Source organism: Nicotiana attenuata, chromosome 2 (assembly GCF_001879085.1).
Source record: "Nicotiana attenuata strain UT chromosome 2, NIATTr2, whole genome shotgun sequence".
Lineage (NCBI taxonomy): Eukaryota > Viridiplantae > Streptophyta > Magnoliopsida > Solanales > Solanaceae > Nicotiana > Nicotiana attenuata.
Window position 1 is genome coordinate 83,635,371 of NC_031990.1, and position 19,390 is coordinate 83,654,760.

The window sequence follows — 19,390 nt, forward strand, 5'->3', positions numbered from 1 at the left end:
ATACAAGGACACAGCAGAGGCAAACACAAAGAAGAAAAATCATAAAAACTCTTAAACATTTTCCAGAAAACCCTAAATCGGAACAGAAGGGTTTTGAAAGTAATTTTCAAAGGAAAATTTAGGGAAATCATTTAAAAGTTCAAGTATAGCATAGATACACAACGGATCTAAAAAGAATCGGAGAAAACCTCGCAGGGTTAGGGTTTCAGAGGAACCCTAGGATGAGAAAGGCTTAGAAAAGGTCCGATCTAAGTCGGATAAGGTCGGAATCGGACTCAGGAGGTTAGGATATGCCGGAGCAAGGCCGGAGATGGCCGGAAACCTTGAGTCGGCGAAGGTCTGGGTGACGGCCTTCGAGGTCTGGTCTCGAACCTTCAAGTATCAGGCACATGAGGGTAATAGGAGGTGAGTATAGGTCGTCCATGGCCTGAGAGGCCATGGATTCTGGTGAGTCGGGGGTTGAAGAGGGTGGAGGCGATTAGGGTTTCAGGAACATTCGAGAGCGTTTGAGAGGGGGAGGGTATTCAGAGGCGGCTGCCCGGTCGAAATGAGCGAGTTAGGTTAGGGTTGGGGGATTAAAAAAGGTAAGGAGTGATCGTGGCCGTTGATCAGGTTGATCAACGGCCTAGATTAAAAGGGGTTTGGGTCGGGTAATATAGATGGGTTAATGGTTGGGATTAAGTGGGATTGGGCTGGTTCGGAATTGGGCTGGAAATTGGGTTAATTAGGGGGTTAATTTAGGCTAAAATTGGAATACCAAATGGCTGTGATTGAAATGAAATGAGGCTAGCTTTTAAATAGCCAGTTTTTACCCTTTTTATTTTTTATAAATAGCAATAATAATTTTAAGATCAAATTAAAAGCACTGAACTACTTAATAATATATAAATATTAATCCAAAAATACTGGAAATAATTTCATAATTGCAAAAATATTGTTAATTGTAAAATAGGCTAAAGTTGAAATTACATGCAATTTTAGCTTTAAAAATACCAAATAAATTCGTAAAAATATGAAAAAATTACCTTAATTATATTTTGGTGTAAATATGGGAATAAAATAGGTTAATCACAAAAAGGATAATTTTTGGGGATAATTACTGATTTTGTATAGCCAAAATGGGCAATAAATCGACTTTAAAATCTTTACAAATTAGGGAAAAATACCAAAATTCTTGGGCATGCTTTTATATGCATACACATGCTATTTTTGAAAGTATTTTGAGTATAAAAATACATAGGAAAAAATTGGGTATCAACAATAGCTAGGCTGAAGACTCGTTTAGCAGAGGTTGAATCTGAGAGAGATGCTCTCAGAACTGAGCTCACAAAGGAAAAGGAGAAGAATGATGGCATTCTTCAAGACATGATGCACCTTCTCCGAGCCAAAACCCAACCCTCTAGTTCTTCCAAGCCTTAATTCCGTAGCCTTCATTTCTTAAACTTTGTCTAGACCTTTCAGTGAACCAGATTAGGGATTTTTCTTATTTTGCTCGTGATTTGACTGTTTTTGTTTCTTTTTGTGGATTGTGGCAGAATATATTCTCTATCAATGAAGTTTGCTGCGTTTGCTCTTGTTGGTTGTTTATCTTTCCTTGATAGTTTGAATATGTGTGGTTGATCACTGATGATTAATCCATGATTGCACTTGTAGTTGCCCCAGTGGCCATGAGTAATTTGTAAAATTTTGGGGATAACACTTTGTTTATGTAACTTTTCGATGATGCCAAAAGGGGAAAAAGATATTCTGCTTTATATTATGAATAAGTGGTGTTTATAACCTAATGAACCTGGTCCTTGATGAAAAATGAAAATTTTCTAACTTTGCATTGATGATTGAGCTGAGTTCTGACAGGGCCTAAGTGAATGAAAAGCACAGAGTTTGTCATCATCAAAAAAGGGAAATTTGTTGGCCCAAGTAAAGGTAAGTTTTGAAGACTGACAAAGGAACTCAGACATGGACCAGGTCCATCCTAGTGAAGCACAAATATGGTTAACTCAAGCATGTGAAATGCACGTGAAAGAGATAAACTTAACTTAACAGAAGTGATATCTCCTGATCCTGATCAAAAAGGTTGCATATTGGATAAGGAGAAGGACTCCTTACTCAAAGAGAACACGGCTTAAGAAAAAGGAGGAGTTAGAGGTTGAGATCAACTACAACTCTTCCATCAACGAAGAGTAGCATCAGACTTCTAGTCAATCTCTATTTACTAACTCCATAAATATCAGTGTTGTTCTCTTTTACAGGTAACGCACATAAACAGAAGTTAAACGCGAGTTGAGAGCAAAATAGCAAGGCAATTTTGCAAGCAATTCGTGTGTGATTCAAGCGTGCAACCTGAAGCTACTTGAACCAGATAGAAGAACCAGTTCCAAGTGTCTGTCTTTTATTCTAGTTCAATTGTAGTAGGTGTTTTCATATTGTACCTTTATCTTTATCTAGAAGCAATTGTATTAGGTACTTAGATTTTTCAAGTTAGAGTTAACTTCAAGTTGTCACAACAGTTGAGGTTATGTGCTACAACGGGACTAGAGCTAATCCTAGGTTTACAAAAAATATTTTGTAAATGCAGTTTTGGCTCAGTGGTTTTAGTGGAATGTTTGGGAAAATCCTACAGGAAAGTAGGTCGTGGTTTTTTCACCTTTTGAGCCAGGTGTTTTCCACGTAAAATCTTTATGTTCTTTAATTTCTATACTTATTATTCCGCAACAGTAGTAGTTGGAACACATAGAAGAACCAGGTCCTTCCATAAATACCGTAAGCGAAAAATTGGACACCACACAAATCACCCCTCCCCCTCTTGTGTGGTATTGAAGTATAAAACATTAAGGACAGTGCACAACTTAAGTGTGGGGTAGGGGTGTCAGATTGATTTTCGTTTGGCATGTACTTTATCTTATTTTATACATTTGATCTATTTATTGTATGTTCTTTATATATATATATATATATATATATATATATATATATATATATATATATATATATANTATATATATATATGATCATGACTTGAGGCCACTGTAATTGTACAACATTAGTGTAGTCTTTTTTTTTTAGATTAATCTCGAGTTCTCTTTAACCCATAAATTTTTCCTGTGGATGACAACTTTCATTTGAACAAGGTTTTTTAGGTAAATTTTTCAAATTTTCTAAAACTTCGAAATTTTCCCAATGATGAACTTCCCAGACAGATTTCTTGATGGTTTTGAGTCTAAAGAAAAATATAAAAAGATTTTCTTTTTTTAGAACGGACAAATGAATGGAAGAGCTTAAGTATCTGTCTATTTGACTTATTTTATGTCGAGGTTTAAGGCTGAGCATGTGAACTGACTACTCCTTATGAATTTGACACTAAACGACTTGGGAATACGTGTGGCCTTCTTTTGACACTTAGGTTCGTTCTTGAGTCCTCTAATTACTTCTTATGTGTCTAAACCATATGGACTGTGCCTATTTGTCTTAACTTAGGAGCCTGGTCTGAACCGTCCAGGGTGAGTCATATATTGTATGATGTGAGGGGTAAATCATATTTTTTTCCCATCCCTTGCTAGTGTAGAATATACCTCGTGTGTAAGTCAAAATAAAATGATTAGTCTTGTGAGTCTAGGAGTTGATATAGTCATTTGTTTTAACTTGTCATTGTGCCTTATTGCATACCAACACTAAAATTATCCTTGGTCAGCCTATATGAGCATGTAGACTTTTTCCTTGGCATCCACATTACATGTTGAATAATTATTTTTTTCTAAATCAAATCTTATTTAACCTTTACCTCAAAAAACACTTAAGGCGCTATAAGAGTAATGAATGAGATTGTGTAGCTATTAAGTAGAATCATAGAAAGGACAAAAGGTGCACTTGCATTATAAAAGAACCACTAGTGAAAAATACCAAAACTTGGAGAGTGAGGAAAAAAAGAGAAGAAAAATAAAAGTAAATACAAAGAAAAAAAAATGCAAGAACAGAAAAATACACCTTTTATCCATCTTGACCCCAGTCAGTGAGTTATCTATGTATCTATGTGCTTAAAGAAAGAGGACCTACTTGTGGCATGGTTTCTTCGAAAGGCGATGATTAGGTTATGAAGACTAGGTGTGTGAACGCGAATTATATTGTGTTAAAAATGTTTAGGAGGAGTAGTCACTATTACCCTTATATATCCTATTCGTCCCTTAGCTATGTTACATCCCTTAAAGATCTACTTGATCCTAGGCTTCATAAACTTAAATTAGTGGACTCCTACACTACGGGTAACCCTTTCGTACGATCTTGGGTGGCATGTGAAATTGTTTGCGAGAGTGAGCAAATTTTTTCGATATATATTCTTAAATTACATTTGAATTCATATTTGAGTGTGTGGACTACTCTCGTATTTTAGTTGTTGGTGAGAACACATGATATTTAACGGAATAGCAATTAGCAAGGTCCATTTTTTTTTAAAAATAAAAGATGATATTACTAAAAGAAAATTACATCGTCAATACATAGTCCCTGAGGACATTAGCATTGCTTAACTAGGCAAGTTTGTTACAAATACTAGATACAACATACTTAAAGCTAGTACTAGATCCATGCTTGTCATTTGACAATTGAGATTCAACAAAATAAGGTGGACGGGCATGGTAGAAACATTTAAAAGGTTTGAAATTTTTCACTGCTTTCTTCGCCAAAAGATGGGCCACTTCATTCCTTACCTGAAGTTATTTGTTAGGGTTGGGAGCTTCAACTGGTGCATTAACCACATGCATTCAAAGATTAAGTTAGAGAGGTTTTGGATGTTTCCATAGAGGAGATTTATGATTTCCGTTGAGTCTGTCTCTATCTCATCTTGGGGAACTTCATTTCCGGTGCAATTTTTAAGCCTTCTTGAAGAGCCATTAGTTCACTTTGCATGGCTGATGCTGCATCCGTTGATTTGCAGAAGCCAACGATCCAATCTCCATTGTTGTTTCTAAATACACCACCTAGACCAGCTTCTAGCGTGGAATTTGAAAAGGCACCATCAATGTTTAGCTTGACAATACCCCCTGGGGGTTTATTCCATTTGATCTCAATTGAAAATCTGTTTTCCTTGAATGGGTTTTTTTCAGTGAAGAAATTGAATTCCCAAGCTTGTTGTAAAACCTTAGTGGGTTGAACATCATAGTTTAGATTGTTAACATTGTTGTTGTTTCTGTTTTTTCGGATATTCCAAATAGAGAAGGGAAAAGTTGTTTTCCAGCTAGTAGCATGCTTGCTATTTTGAATAAATTTTTCTTTTAGACTAATCATCTAGTGAGGGAGTTATCTAATGGATAAATTGGGATACCCATATTCTTCCAAAAACGCCTAGTGCCTGGGAAGTAAAGGAATATATGTTGAGCATCTTCTGCATTTTCTCTATATACTGTGCAAGTGTTATCTATATTGATGCCAATGTGGAATAAAAAATGCTCTGCAAGATATGTGGTTATGCATGCATTGCCAAAGGAAGATTTTTATTTTGAGGTGTTACTTAGATTTTTAAGATCATAAAAACGATTTGGTGGGGAAAAAAGTCCATTATAATTGGCACCCCCGGCTCATAATAGCTTTTTTGAAGACCTTATTTGGAATAATTAGGAAGGTCCTTGAGTTGGCATAAGAAAGCAAGTTTTGAAATGGAAGGTATGGAGTCAATTTCTAGCCCAGATATAGTGATCCTATCCTTTTTATAATTGTGAGATATTGCCCACTTTGACTCGATGGATTTTGGTAGTTTAATTTGTCACTAAAAGGCACCATATAGAGGTAAAGTTTCCTTTTTTGTTCATCTCCACCATCAAATGAGACTCATGTTTGTAATATACCTTATGTGGGATATCATAGGTCTCTACTGATCTTAAAGTAGGAGTAAATTATATAAAGTCTACATATTGACTTCTTTGTTCTTCTCCACTCGCAACTGGAATTCATTCTTAAAACTAGCTAACATTGTTGGTCTCCAGTCTCCACTCTTAAGTAAGAGGTATATTTGTAATCCATAGAAGTCAACATGGTGATATCTTTGTGCCGCGTCTATGTTAAACTAGAACTGCTGTTTAATTAGTTTGTTACTCCCTCCGTTCCAATTTGTGAACCTGTTTGAAATGTGGAAAATGATCGCTGGTCACGAGTACTAACTGGGAGTTTCATTTGTAGTTCATATACCAGCTTAAACAAGATTTGTAATTCACATAGCAACCACTATCAACTAATATTTAGAGTCTACATAGTTATCACTCTCAAATGGGAGTAGTATTTCTACTCCACACGTAGGAGTGGCAAATGAGCGGATCGGGTCGGATATGGTTCGTGTCGAAAACGGATAATGAAAAAATGGATAAATTATCCGAACTGACCCATATTTAATACGGATAAAAAATGGATTAACCGGCGGATAATATGGGTTGTGAGCACATGATTTTTGCCCTATACGAACTACCCCTATAAAATCCCAAGAAAATAGATTTTTCTTAATTATTTGCCATTTTTAGGAATTTTTGTAAAATTTTATTAATTGTTTGCATTCTTGTGCACATTTAATTTTTGTTAAAATCATAAAAAATACCAAAAATACCATGCATGGCATTTAGGTTTTATTTTTACATTTTTAGGGTTAATTGGTTAATTATTTGTTTTATTAAAATAAAAATCACAAAAATGGCCCATTTTACATTTTACCTTTTTAGATTATTAATTTTTCTCTTTTAACTTAGGATTAAATGATTTTTATAATTTTTGTAATTAGGTAATTAGTTTAATTTCGCAATTTAGATTAATTTAGAATTTTTAATTTTAAAAAAAAAAAAGAAAGAAAAAAAAAAGAGGTAATTGAAAAGAGGGCTTTTTAATCGAAATTGGGCTGCCCCATATCCAAAATCCAATCCCAAATCCGCCCCAAAAACCTAGGGCCAAAATAGCTAACCCGGTCCAGGTCTCCCCATCCCCAAAACGACCCTGTTTCACTTCATTTTCATCACAGCCGTTGGATCTTGTTAATCCAACGGCCCGGAACTGGTCACTCAATTAATATATAAGTGTCCGAAAATTATTACCCCCCCCCCAGTCCAAACCCCCTCAGTTCCGATCTCCCTCTCTAAACAAACGTAACCCTAGCCGCCTTCGTGTTCTCCGCCGTCTCCGCCAGCAAACACCCGCCGGAAATCGCCTCACGGCGGTTCCGGTGTCCCAAACGCCACTAATTTAACACCATAGAACCCCCATCACCTCCTCGTTCCAAATCTCCCATTCGTTTCTTTCAAATCACCACCAAGGATCTCGAATCTCAAATCCGAGATTCATGCCCAAAAACACTAGGTGTTCCAAATTGCCCCAAATTAACACCCTATAACCCTTGCACCCCTCTGAACCCTAAACCACCTTCAATTCTTTTCAAATCAGTCCCCAATTTCTCGATTTTTAGATCTAAAAAAGCCAAGCCCTAATTTTTCATACTTCTCTGATTTTTGGTCAATCTCGAAAGGGTTGAACCTAAAACTTCCATTAGACGACTGTTCTTGTTTAGAACAGTCGATTAATGTTAGTTCAGTTCACATCACTTGCTGAAATTTGGTCAAAGTTCGTAGCTGGTCCAGTTTTATTTTTTTAAAAATGAACATAGGTAACTTCTTGCACTTTCTCTTTACATTTCATTTTCTTTTCTTCTTTCTTTGTTAATTCCTCCGCTTGGTTAATTGTTTCTGATTTAGCCGCATAATCTAGGTTCTACTTGCTTTGACTGTTAATTTCATTATTTGCATGTGTTATTAGAGTTATTGAAACATATTTAGGTTCAAGTTTTAATTAGGGTTTGATATTTTGTTCGCTTTGTCTTTGCCATCAGTTTTGGGTTTGAATTCAATGTTATTAGGATTATTTAGATAAGCAGCTTTTCGTTTATTAATTGGTTTAGTTTTAGGTTTAATTCGTATCATCATATTTCTATTTCAGCACTTTTGATTTGGGTTCTTGATATTTTCTGATTTTATCTTTGTTTGTCCTGATTTGAAATTCAGTAGAAATTATAGGGGTTTAATTGAACTAAAAGAAAACTTAGGGCAGTTTTCAAAAATGTCTAGTAAGAGAAAGCTTCTAGAGGAGGGGGCAGCTGTCCCTATTTGGTTAGCACAAAAATGTTGAGCCAATAGGGGACAGCCAGCTGTCTAGTTGGTTAAAAAGATGCCTTTTGCAGGCTGGGAATAATTCCCATTTTCTGTTTTAAGCACATGGCCTTAGAGGCCTATAAAATAATGCCCTCCTTCACTCTAAAATCATACTTTTAAGCATTATTCTCTGCACCAAAATTCTGAAAAAATACATCAGAGATCAGACCTTAAAAATACTGAAAGTTTCTGCATTATTTTGATTGAAATGGGTTGGAATTGTGTCTTGGTTTCTTTCTGCTAGATTTGTGATTTGATATAAAGCTAAACAAAGGTGAAAAGAGCAATGGGGCTTATATAGTACTGCACAGTCAATCGCACTCATAAATTTCACATATGATTATCATCATAACAACTATGATGGATCTGTTGTTAATTGATTTTGGTTTGATTACTGTTGGTAGTGATTGAATACGTAGTAATATGTTCTTCTATTGTACTCCATGTTGGGGCTTGAAACAAGAAAGGCCCACCCTAATAGGAACCGGATCAAACGTCGTGGGCCTCAATTTAGGCCTAATGACCTTTCATGTGTTTGAAATAAGGTCCAGTTTTGTTGCTTAACGCATATCTGCGTGAAAACATGTATTAACAGTTGGTTATTTCACTTTTAGTTAAGTTCAAATGTGTATTTTTGTGGGGTGTTTGGGCTTGGGTGTCAGCCCCAAACGAAGTGGCTTTGACCGCATGAAGCCTGGCAAGTGTTTCACGGTCCATGTCTGTTAGGTTCGATTTCGAGCCCATGCAGTCCTAACGTTCCCCCCCCCCCCTTTGTATGCCCGTTTAATAATATACTGGGCCATCTATTGGACCAGCACTTTGTCCACATTATTATAGGCCTGCTTTATATTTCCTTGCCCATCATCAATAGCTTTAAATCCGAGTTATTTGTGAATAAAAACGCCCTTAGGCCTAATTAAGTATAGTTCTTTAGAAAGGAGTGAGGTGTGCCATCCTAATTAAATCGCCAATGGCCCTCACAAATATCATAACTAGATGTTAAGAATGAATATTCGTAGAAAAGCCTTTAGGCACAATTGAAATACAATTGTGATTGTGTACACGTTCGCGTGACATAATTACGATTCTTAAAACCAACTCGGAGTATGCGTTCGCGCAACTTCGACCAACTTTCTTAATAATAAATTTGTTATTAATATAGTCCTCTTTAATTAAATGTAGTTCTTTAGGCCGAGGTGTGCCATTCATAATTAAATCCCTATGGCCCTCTTATTAATTTTATGACTTAGATATTAAAATGATATTCGTAGTTCGCTTTAGGCACGTTTAATATAACATCGTGGTTGTGTACACGTTCGCGTGACATAATTACGATTCTAAAAAATAAAACCGGAGTATGCGTTCGCGCAACTTTGGCCAAACTTTCTTAATAATAATAATAAAGCGTTATTGATTGTGGACACGTTCGCGTGACATAGTTTTGATGCGCCAAACAAATGGGTACACGTACGCTTGACCTGTTTTAAATTTCTTAATTTAAAAGGCAAATGCGCATAGGTTCTAAAATGAGTAATTAGACAATTTAATAAGCCAGGTATGATCAAAGCGACCGTGCTAGAACCACGGAACTCGGGAGTGCCTAACACCTTCTCCCGGGTTAACAGAATTTCTTACCCGGATTTCTGTGTTTCGCAGACATAAACAGAGTCAAATCTCCTCGATTCGGGATTCTAAACCGGTGACTTAGGACACCATAAACTATCCCAAGTGGCGACTCTGATCTCAAATAGTAATCCTGTTTCGACTGTCACTTAAATTGGAAAAACTCTCTTATATACCCTTTCCGGGGGTAGTAAAAAGGAGGTGTGACAGCTCTGGCGATTCTGCTGGGGAAAAGAACCCAAAACTACTGGTTCAGGGTTCAAGAATTCGAGCTTGTAATATGATTTTGCTTGGCTTTATTTATTGTTGATATTATTGTATTTTGTGAACCCAATGTGCTAATTGCCATTTATGTGCACTTTTAATATTGTTTGAATGTTATTAAAATGCTTTCTTACGCCACCCTTCTGAGTCTTCTAAAAATTGGCGCACACGTTCGCGTGGCCCGCTTTCTGTTAGAAGTCATACCATTTAGAACGAGGCATGGGCCAACAACAAGGCCGAGCAGACTTTAGTGCTCCCGGTACGTTGCCCCTACTACGGCTCGAGTTGTCCACTCGGGTAAACCCAGTCTAGAACACGACCCCAAGTTTAAACTTAGAAGAACATAACCTCATGACGGATCCCTAGTAGGAACGTTTGTTTGCATCACGTGCATTTGCCTTAGGGGACTCAACACAGGGGTTGAGTCCGTCTAGGACAGGTGTACCCAAAATAACAGACCATCCTGATGCATCTTACATGCTATGCGAACATTTATTTGTTTCGGCTTGCATGTTGACCGGCTAGGAAAGACAATCAGGGGAAAACCAAGAGTGGTGTAGAAAGGAAATAAATCCGGTATTTGAAAATATCCCAAAACTCTGCCGAATTTTTTTTAGGAAAAAGGGATTTGAAAAAGAAAAACACAAAAAAAAAAAGAAAAAAAAGCAAAAAGAGTCTTTTCAAAATAAGACACTCGTGTTTTCTTTCAAAATTATGTCAAGACCGCCCGAACTACGCAAGTCTGATTCCCACCGGATGTGGGATACGTAGGCAACCTACATAGGGTTCGGCCTCATTTTGCAAAATTAACCAAATAAAGTGAAGTCGTAGGTAGGGATCTGTGTCAAGAATAAGCCGACCCAGTTTCGGCGACATTCTCACCGAGATAGCCTTAGAATATTTTTAGTTGTCGAAGGGATATTTTCGTAGAGAACGAACAAGTCTGTCAGTAAGGGGTCGTTTTTCTAAGTGTCTTCCCCCAGCCTCAAAATTTACGTGAAATTGCGAAGGGGCCACATTTACGAAAGCAGCCACTTTTGTGTAGAAAGGGGAAAGGGTCCTTTTCTTTTGGGAGTCGAAAACTGTTTCCTCAAAAGTCTGTCAGAGTCAACCCTAACCCTAACAATTCACAGGTACCAAGATGAACATTGTCCAGGACCCGAAACTACTAGTCATAGAGCAGGCTCAGTTGCAGTTGCGCATGTGGTGGTATGATTTGGACGGAGATGGTCAAGACTGGGTGAAAGAACAGTTGGGTGCTCTCATTGATATATTGGAAATCAAACCACAGGAAGATTTGATCAAAGCTTTGGTAACCTTTTGGGATCCTGTGCACAATGTCTTTCGCTTCTCGGATTTTGAGCTTACCCCTACACTGGAAGAAATAGCTAGGTACATCCATTTTCGCCGGGACTTGAGAAAACAACAGTTGATATTCCCGAGAGCCCCATCAGTGCACAAATTCTTTAATCTTCTTACTATCAGTAACCAAATGAAGAAGGCTCATGTGGACAACGGGTGTTGTTCCTTTCAATTTTTGTATTCCAGATTCGGGCATTCGGTCGGGTTTGAAACACATGAAAAAGGATTGAACAACAAACAGGACAAGAACCTTTGGCAAATTCATCGTAGGTTCGCCTTCATAGTTGCGTTCCTAGCAATCATAGTCTTTCCAAATGCCGAGGGGACGGTAGATACCCGCATGGCTAGAGTTGCATAAACCCTTATTACAAAGAAAGGTCACACACTTGCTCCTCTAGTACTGGCAGATATTTATCAGGCATTGACATTGTGTAGATCCGGGGCCCAATTCTTCGAGGGTTGCAGTGTTCTTCTACAAATGTGGTTGATCGAGCATCTCCGCCACCACCCCAAGTTCATGAGCTATGGTTCAAGCAAAGATAATTTCATCAAAAGCTACAAGGAAAGGGTGAAAGATTACAATGCTCCGAAAGGGTTTGAAGCTTGGATCTCCCATTTGAAAGCTCTAAAATCAAGTCAAGTCGAATGGACTATAGGTTGGCTCCCGATGACAGAAATTATATAAATGACAGCCACAAAGGGTTATCTGATGTTGATGGGTTTGCGGAGTGTCCAGCCGTACGAACCACAGAGGGTCTTAAGGCAGCTAGGGAGATATCAGGTGGTACCTGAAGATGAAGATCTAACCACCCAGGTCATCGAACTCCATCCAGAGGCTGCATTGCCAGAGGCTTTAGTCCAGCAGGATTGGAACAGTTGTCGGTATCTGAAAAATGGCACCCATGTTCCAGATGTTGCCAAAAGGGAAGTGAATCTGAATTATTGCAGCATGGTTTGAAAGAAAGTCAGGTTCAAGCAATGAGCCAGAGCCCGAATCGGAGCCCGAAAGACCAGCAAAAAGACCACATGTGCAGGCTTTCGATGACAAAGTCAAGGAAAGGTTGGCCTGGGGAGAGAAGGAGAAAAAGTACCAAGCTACCATTCACACTCTTGAAGAGAAATTGAGAAACGTTGAGTTCAATAATGATCTACAACTGCAAGAAGCCGAAGGAGAAAGAAGGAAATTGGCCCAGGAAAATGAAGCCTTACGAGCTCAAATTCAAAGAATGAAAATCGCCGCCGAAAATCCGGCCAGGGGTAGACAAGATGAGAAGCTCATAAACGGCCATAGGAGAAAGGTGGGTGATTACGAGGCAGACCTAGAAAAGACTGAAAAGGAGTTAGCAAAAGCCCAAGCCAAGTTAGTTAAGAATGCGGAGGGACGGGCAAGTTTCGTCCGACAACTGAAAGAGAAGTACGACAGAGGAATGGTGGGTCTAAAGAAAAGGATCAATGTCCTTGAAAGCGAAGTGACCAAGCAGGCAAGAGATTTCAAAGCAGAAAGGGAACATTGCTATGCCCTGATGTCGCAGTTAGAAAAAGACCTGCAGCAACTTCAAGAGCAAAATCATACTGCAGAACAAGTTTTGGGGGCCCGATCTCAGCAGATTGGACGATTGCTACAAGAGAAGGGTATTATCAGGGAAAGGGTTAGGAGGATTGCGGACTACATTGTGATGAAATGCAACGAGTGTGAGGACATGACCCAGTCCATGTTCTTCGCTTCAGTTATGATTTTTGTCCGACAGATCATGGATGACTGGTTTCGTCTTCAAGAAGACCTGGTGCATAGGCCCGCAGCAAGGTCAACTGGAGCAGCAGTGGAAGCACTTATGTACTCTTGATTTTATTTTTCGAGTCTGTGTTGCAATTTCTTTTAGAGTCTGTCAGTCCATTTTGAGTCTTGTTTTAGTTTCTGAAAATGTTTAAGTCTGTAGGAAGTCATTGTAATCAGGATGTTTTAGTTTATAAAATTTGAAGAAAAAGGAAAATGCATCTTTTTATTTTGTTTATTTATTTATCTGCCCCCAGAACTACACTTGGTCTGATTCATGCGGCATCATGATACGTAGGCAATCCCCATAGGATTTGATCATAACCATAAAATGAAAAAGAAAAAAAGAGAGTGGGAATAAATCGAGGGGAAAGAAATAATGGCAAAACAAGAGAGGGAAGAAAACGCGAGAATAAAAGAGGAAAGACGAGAATCAAGCAAAGAAAAGCGGGATTAAAAAGGAAAGAGAGAAAGAAAAATGCAAAATGAAAGAATTAGTGAAAGTCGGGATGAAGCAAGCAGTCGTTCAAATGCATAATAGAAATGGTTAACTGCTTAGGTGCGTTGCATCCCCAACGTGCGGTTGCCTATCTGTTAAGCTCTTAATCGCTAACAAGTTTTCTTGTTGTCATCAAGTACAGGCAGGTGGTTAGTTTGTTCGGCATTCTGGCAACCCACCCGTACAACACCAGGTCTAAAAACAAGTTGATCATGGCCGGCCAAGAACTGGACGCAAGTGTTATTGATCCGTTGAGAGAGGGGGACGAGTCTGAGGTTAGTCTGAAAGAGGAGCTACATAAGTTGAAGCATCAGATGGTCGAGATGTATCAAGCATGGGTGAAAGGGCATCCCCCACCATCATACCCTGCCAACCCCGCTTTCATCCCACCATTAGCTCAATCCCAAGAACCTTCCCCTGTTGATTCATCCCCACAACATGCACCAGGCTTCACCCACTACCACCACTATCAGGGTACCACTTCTCAAACCCCATAAGCACCACCAGCCAAAACAATCCCATACCCCCTCCACCAACCACCCCTGTTTTTGTAGCACCCCCGCCAGCTACACTCCATGGATCCTCCAGTGAACCATTATTCCAGACCCAAGATAATCAGTACTATCCCTCAGAGCCTACTTTCAAGGCCCCAGATCATCACTCTTACACTCCTCGTTTTGACCTCCCTGTTGAGACCGAGAAACCGCCTAAAAACCCGGAACAGGAGGAGATGTTCAAGAAGGTAAGTAGCCTGGAACAATCGTTCAGAAACATGCAGGGATTGGGAGGCCAGGTGAGCGTAGCCTACAAAGATCTATGTCTATTTCCTGATGTTCAGTTGCCTGTTAGATTCAAGATGCCTAAATTCGACCTATATGACGGGCACGGAGACCCGGTGGCCCACTTGAGGGGATTCTGTAGCAAAATAAGAGGAGCTGGAGGTAGAGATAAGCTGTTAATGGCATACTTCAGCCAGAGTCTGAGCAGCGCGGCATTAGAATGGTACACACGTCATGATCACAGCAGATGGCATACCTGGGATGATTTGGCCCAAGCATTCGCGCGGCACTTCCAATACAACATAGAAATCGTTCCAGATCTTTTGTCCCTGACTAAGATAGAGAAGAAACCAGGAGAAAGTTTCAGAGAATATGGTTTTCACTGGAGAGAACAAGCGGCAAGAGTCAACCCTCCAATGGAGGAAAATGAAATGGTGGAATACTTTCTGCAGGCTCTGGAGCCTACATACTTTGGCCATCTGATATCGGCCATAGGCAAGTCTTTCAACGAGGTAGTGAAGATGGGTGGCATGGTGGTAGAAGGTCTCAAAATAAGCAAAATCATGAGCTACTCGGCCATCAAAGCAACCACCCAAGCCATCCAGAATGGTACCGGAGAAGTGATCGGAAAGAAGAAGAAAGAGGATGTCGCAACAGTTGACTCAGGATCGTGGCTTGGTCCGAGGGGCGCACCACACCATTACACCCAGCCTCGACCCCATCACCGAACCTACACCCAAACCCCATATAACCCACCTCAACACTACTTCCCATCACCGGACCCTCAGTATTCTGTCCACCACGCCCAATCATACACTCAACCTCCTTCTTACCCACAGTGGCGTGCCCCAGACCCACAAAACACCTACCCAACTCCACAAAATGCTTACCCACCTCCACGAGCCTACCGTAACCCTACCGGTCCAGGTTTCCAGCCCAAGCCAGTATTCAGGAACGAGAGGTTGCAGCGGAAGAAAACTTTCACCCCGTTGGGGGAGTCTTATACCAGCTTATTCGAGAGATTGAGGCAATTGGATGTGTTGAGGCCAATTGAGTCGAAATTTCCAAACCCTCCTCCAAAGAATCTGAATTACTCCCTGAGCTGTGCATATTGTTCTGGTACTCCGGGGCATGATACAGAAAAGTGTTGGCACTGGAAGAATGCCATCCAAGAGCTCATCGACACAAACCAGATTGTGGTCTAAACTCCGGAAGCACCCAACATCAATCAGAACCCATTGCCAACTCATGATGAAACAAACATGATCGAGATAGTACACAAGGAGGGGGAGCCCAAGAAGCCATCATAATCTGTTATGATGATTTGGTCTAGTGAGGCCAAGCCAGTCAAGGAAACAATTGTCACAAAACCAATGGTTGAAGGAGCAGCAAACAAGTTGAGCATGCCAAACAGTGAACCATCTGTGGTAGTTGAGAAGAGATCCCCAAGTGATGCTGTACCAAAGCAAGAAAAGTCAAAGGTGATCGTGCTAGGGTTGGCGAATAAGCCTATCATAGTTGTGGAGGGTGCCCGTACGGACCCTATCATCATCAAACCTGTAACCCAGCTGTCGTTGATCAGCACCAAGGCTATCCCATGGAGCTATGAACGGGTGATAGTAACCTATAAGGGGAAGGAAGTGACAGAAGAAGTCAATGAGGCCCAGGGATTAACTCGTTTGGGGAGATGCTTTGCCCCAGAAAGAGTTGAGGAAGACGCGCGCTCAGATTTCTTTGCTATTGTTGTTGATCCATTCAGATGAGCATCGTCGGGCCCTGATGAAAATTCTGAACGAAGCTCATGTCCCCGATAATCACAATGAACCATTTGGAGAAGATCGCAATAAGATATTTGAGGTGAACAGGGTCACTTTCTCTGATGACGAGTTGCCTGTGGAAGGTACTGAACACAACAAAGCTCTCTATCTTACAGTGAAATGTGAAGATTCTGTGGTCACTAGGGAGCTGGTGGATAATGGTTCTAGTGCAAACATTTGCCCTCTCTCCACTCTGCACAAGTTGAGGATTGATATTGAAAGGATCCGAAAGAACAGTATATGTGTCCGAGGTTTTGACGGTGGAGGAAAAGATTCGATTGGTGATGTAGTGCTTGAATTGACAATAGGACCGGTTGAATTCACCATGGAGTTCCAGGTATTGGATGTGGCCGTCTCTTACAATTTGTTACTGGGTCGGCCTTGGATACATGCTGCCAAAGCAGTCCCGTCCTCTTTGCACCAGATGGTCAAGTTTGAGTGGGACAGACAGGAGATTGTCGTGCATGGCGATGAGAGCTTGTTTGCTTACAATGATGCCTCCGTCCCATTTATTGAGGTCGAAGACGATCAGGGGCCTTGGGTCTACCAGGTTTCTGAAACGATGCCAGTTGAGAAGGTTCCAGAAGGGAAATGTATTCCAACTCAAAAGTTAGACTCCGCATCTGTCATGGTGGCATCTGAAATGCTGAAGAATGATTTTGTGCCAGGCAAAGGGCTGGGCGCTTCTTTACAGGGTATCGTGCAGCCAGTGTCTCTGCCTAGAAACTTGGATACGTTCGATCTTGGATTCAAACCCACGGCAGCGGATGTGAAAAGGGCTAAAAAGTTGAAACAGAAGGTGTGGGCACTTCCGAAGCCTATCCCGCGTCTCTCCAGATCATTTGTCAAGCTCGGTACCGTGAAACGCCCAGTGACAGCAGTTCCAAATCCAGTGGTTGACGTTGATGAAGAGTTAATTGAAAGGTTCCAGAGGTGGTTTGATGATGTGAACATGGTGGAAATTGTAGAGGGTTCCAGCAAAGCGGATGTGCAGTTTGTCGGGCCGAAAGTAAAATTTAACAATTGGAAGGCTACTCATCTCCCTACTCGGAGGGAGTTTTGGTAGTTTGCTTTGTTTTCCTTTCTATCTGGGTCATTCCAGGGTTGTGACCTAGATTTTTATTTTCTCGCTTGTTTGATGTACAAACCCTGTTATCCTTTATTTTCAATGAAATACAATTTCCCTTTTTCATCATCCCTGATAGTTTTTATTTTGTTTTCTTTTCTTCTTTGTACAGTTCTTTTTATGTTGGTTTCAATGAAATGACATACATGAGGAATCTTTGGCCAGGTCTTAACAGTCAGTCTAATCCTAAAATAATAATCCAAGAAATAGAGTGTGATGATGAAGCAGAGATTGATGATGATGAGTGGGTAAAAACCCGATTGGAGCAATTAAGTCTAATTGATGAGAAAAGACTGGCGGCAGTATGTCACGGCCAGTTGTATCAAAATAGAATGGAAAGAGCATACAACAAGAAGGTGCGTCCCCGGAAATTTGAAGTGGGTCAGCAGGTATTGAAACGCATACTTCCATATCAGGCTGAAGCAAAAGGCAAGTTTGCCCCAAATTGGCAGGGGTCGTTCGTGGTAACGAGAGTGTTGTCCAATGGTGCTTTGTATTTAACAGATGTAGAAGGCAAGTGTGTAGATATGGCTATCAATTCTGATGCAGTCAAAAGATATTATGTATGATTTCTTAGGTTTAAATTGTGTTGTTTGTACTTGGCGTGTTTTCAAGATTGGAATGATGAAGGCATTTTATTCTGCTATCTAAACACTTTATCCTTTGCTCCCCCCTTTGAGCCTTATTTGCTTTCTTTCATACCCCTCTTTTGGAATCAGTAGCAAAGTTCAGAAAAACAGATACAGAAGATAAATAAAGAAGAGAAAAGAGGAAAAGAGAGGAGGAAAAGAGAAAAGAAACTGAAAGAAAAAAAGTAAGTAAAGCAAAAGAAAGAAAAGAAAAGAGAAGAAAAAAAAGAAAAAAAAGAGAAAAAAGAGAGTGAAAAGAAGAAAAGAAAAAAAAGAGAAAAAAAAAAGAGAAAAAGAAAAAAGAGAGAGAAAAGTACGAAAAACAAAGCAATTCCTATGACATGAACTACGTTCGACCTGATTCCTTTTAAGGATACGTAGGCAGCCTCACGGTTTGGTCCCATCAAAATAAAAATGCTAAAGCCCCCAAGCAAAGAAACTGGGGCAGAAGTTGCGGTTTTGTAAAAAGAACTGATTCCAAAAGTTGTAATTTTGAACTCATTCAAGCCGTTTTGAGCCTCTATGATAACCTTTCTTTCTAACCCTATCCAAAAGCCCACATTACGGTCCAAAGAAAGACCTTCCGATCAATCTTCGAGGGATGCCAAGTTAAGCGAGTAGAGGCATGATTCATATTAGGGGCAACACTCCGTTCTATGCATGAAAAATGAATAAATGAGAGAGTCTTATTGGTGAAAACCCTCACGGGCACCGTAAGGCGACGAAAAGCTGAGAGAAATTAAAAATGATAGAGTCTTATTGGTGAAAACCCTCACGGGCACCGTAAGGCGGTGGCGAGTTGAGATATGAACAAATGAGAAAGGTTTGCTGGTGAAAACCCTTCAAGGCGCCGCAAGCCGAATGAGGTTGTTGACTTTGCAAAGGAATTGGATCATGGGGACCCCAGGCATAAACTGTGAGGACTGAAAGGTGATTGACTGAATGGACTAGGCTGATTAATCCAAAATGCATGTCAAGATCATTGATGCTAGCAGCCTCACTCAGATAAGTCCTTCTTTCTTTTTTTCGTCAAACAGTCCTTCTGTTCTTATTTTTCCTTTTTATTCATAACCCTCGAAATCATTGCATTTCATTTCCTTTTTGGGTCTGCTTTCTCTAAGGCTTTTTCCAATTTATAACCTTGCTAAGCAAACAAGAAGGGATTGCAAAGCTTATTACCAACTTCCAAATTGCACAAAGCGAAGTGCGGCCACAGCGTGCCAGAAATAGCATGATGCACAATGAAAAATAAGGTGTTAGCCAAGGTTCAAGTGACCAAGTGGTTTTGTGAATTATGGGGAGAAATACAGAGATTTGGATTGGAAAGACAGAAAGGTTAAAACATCAGG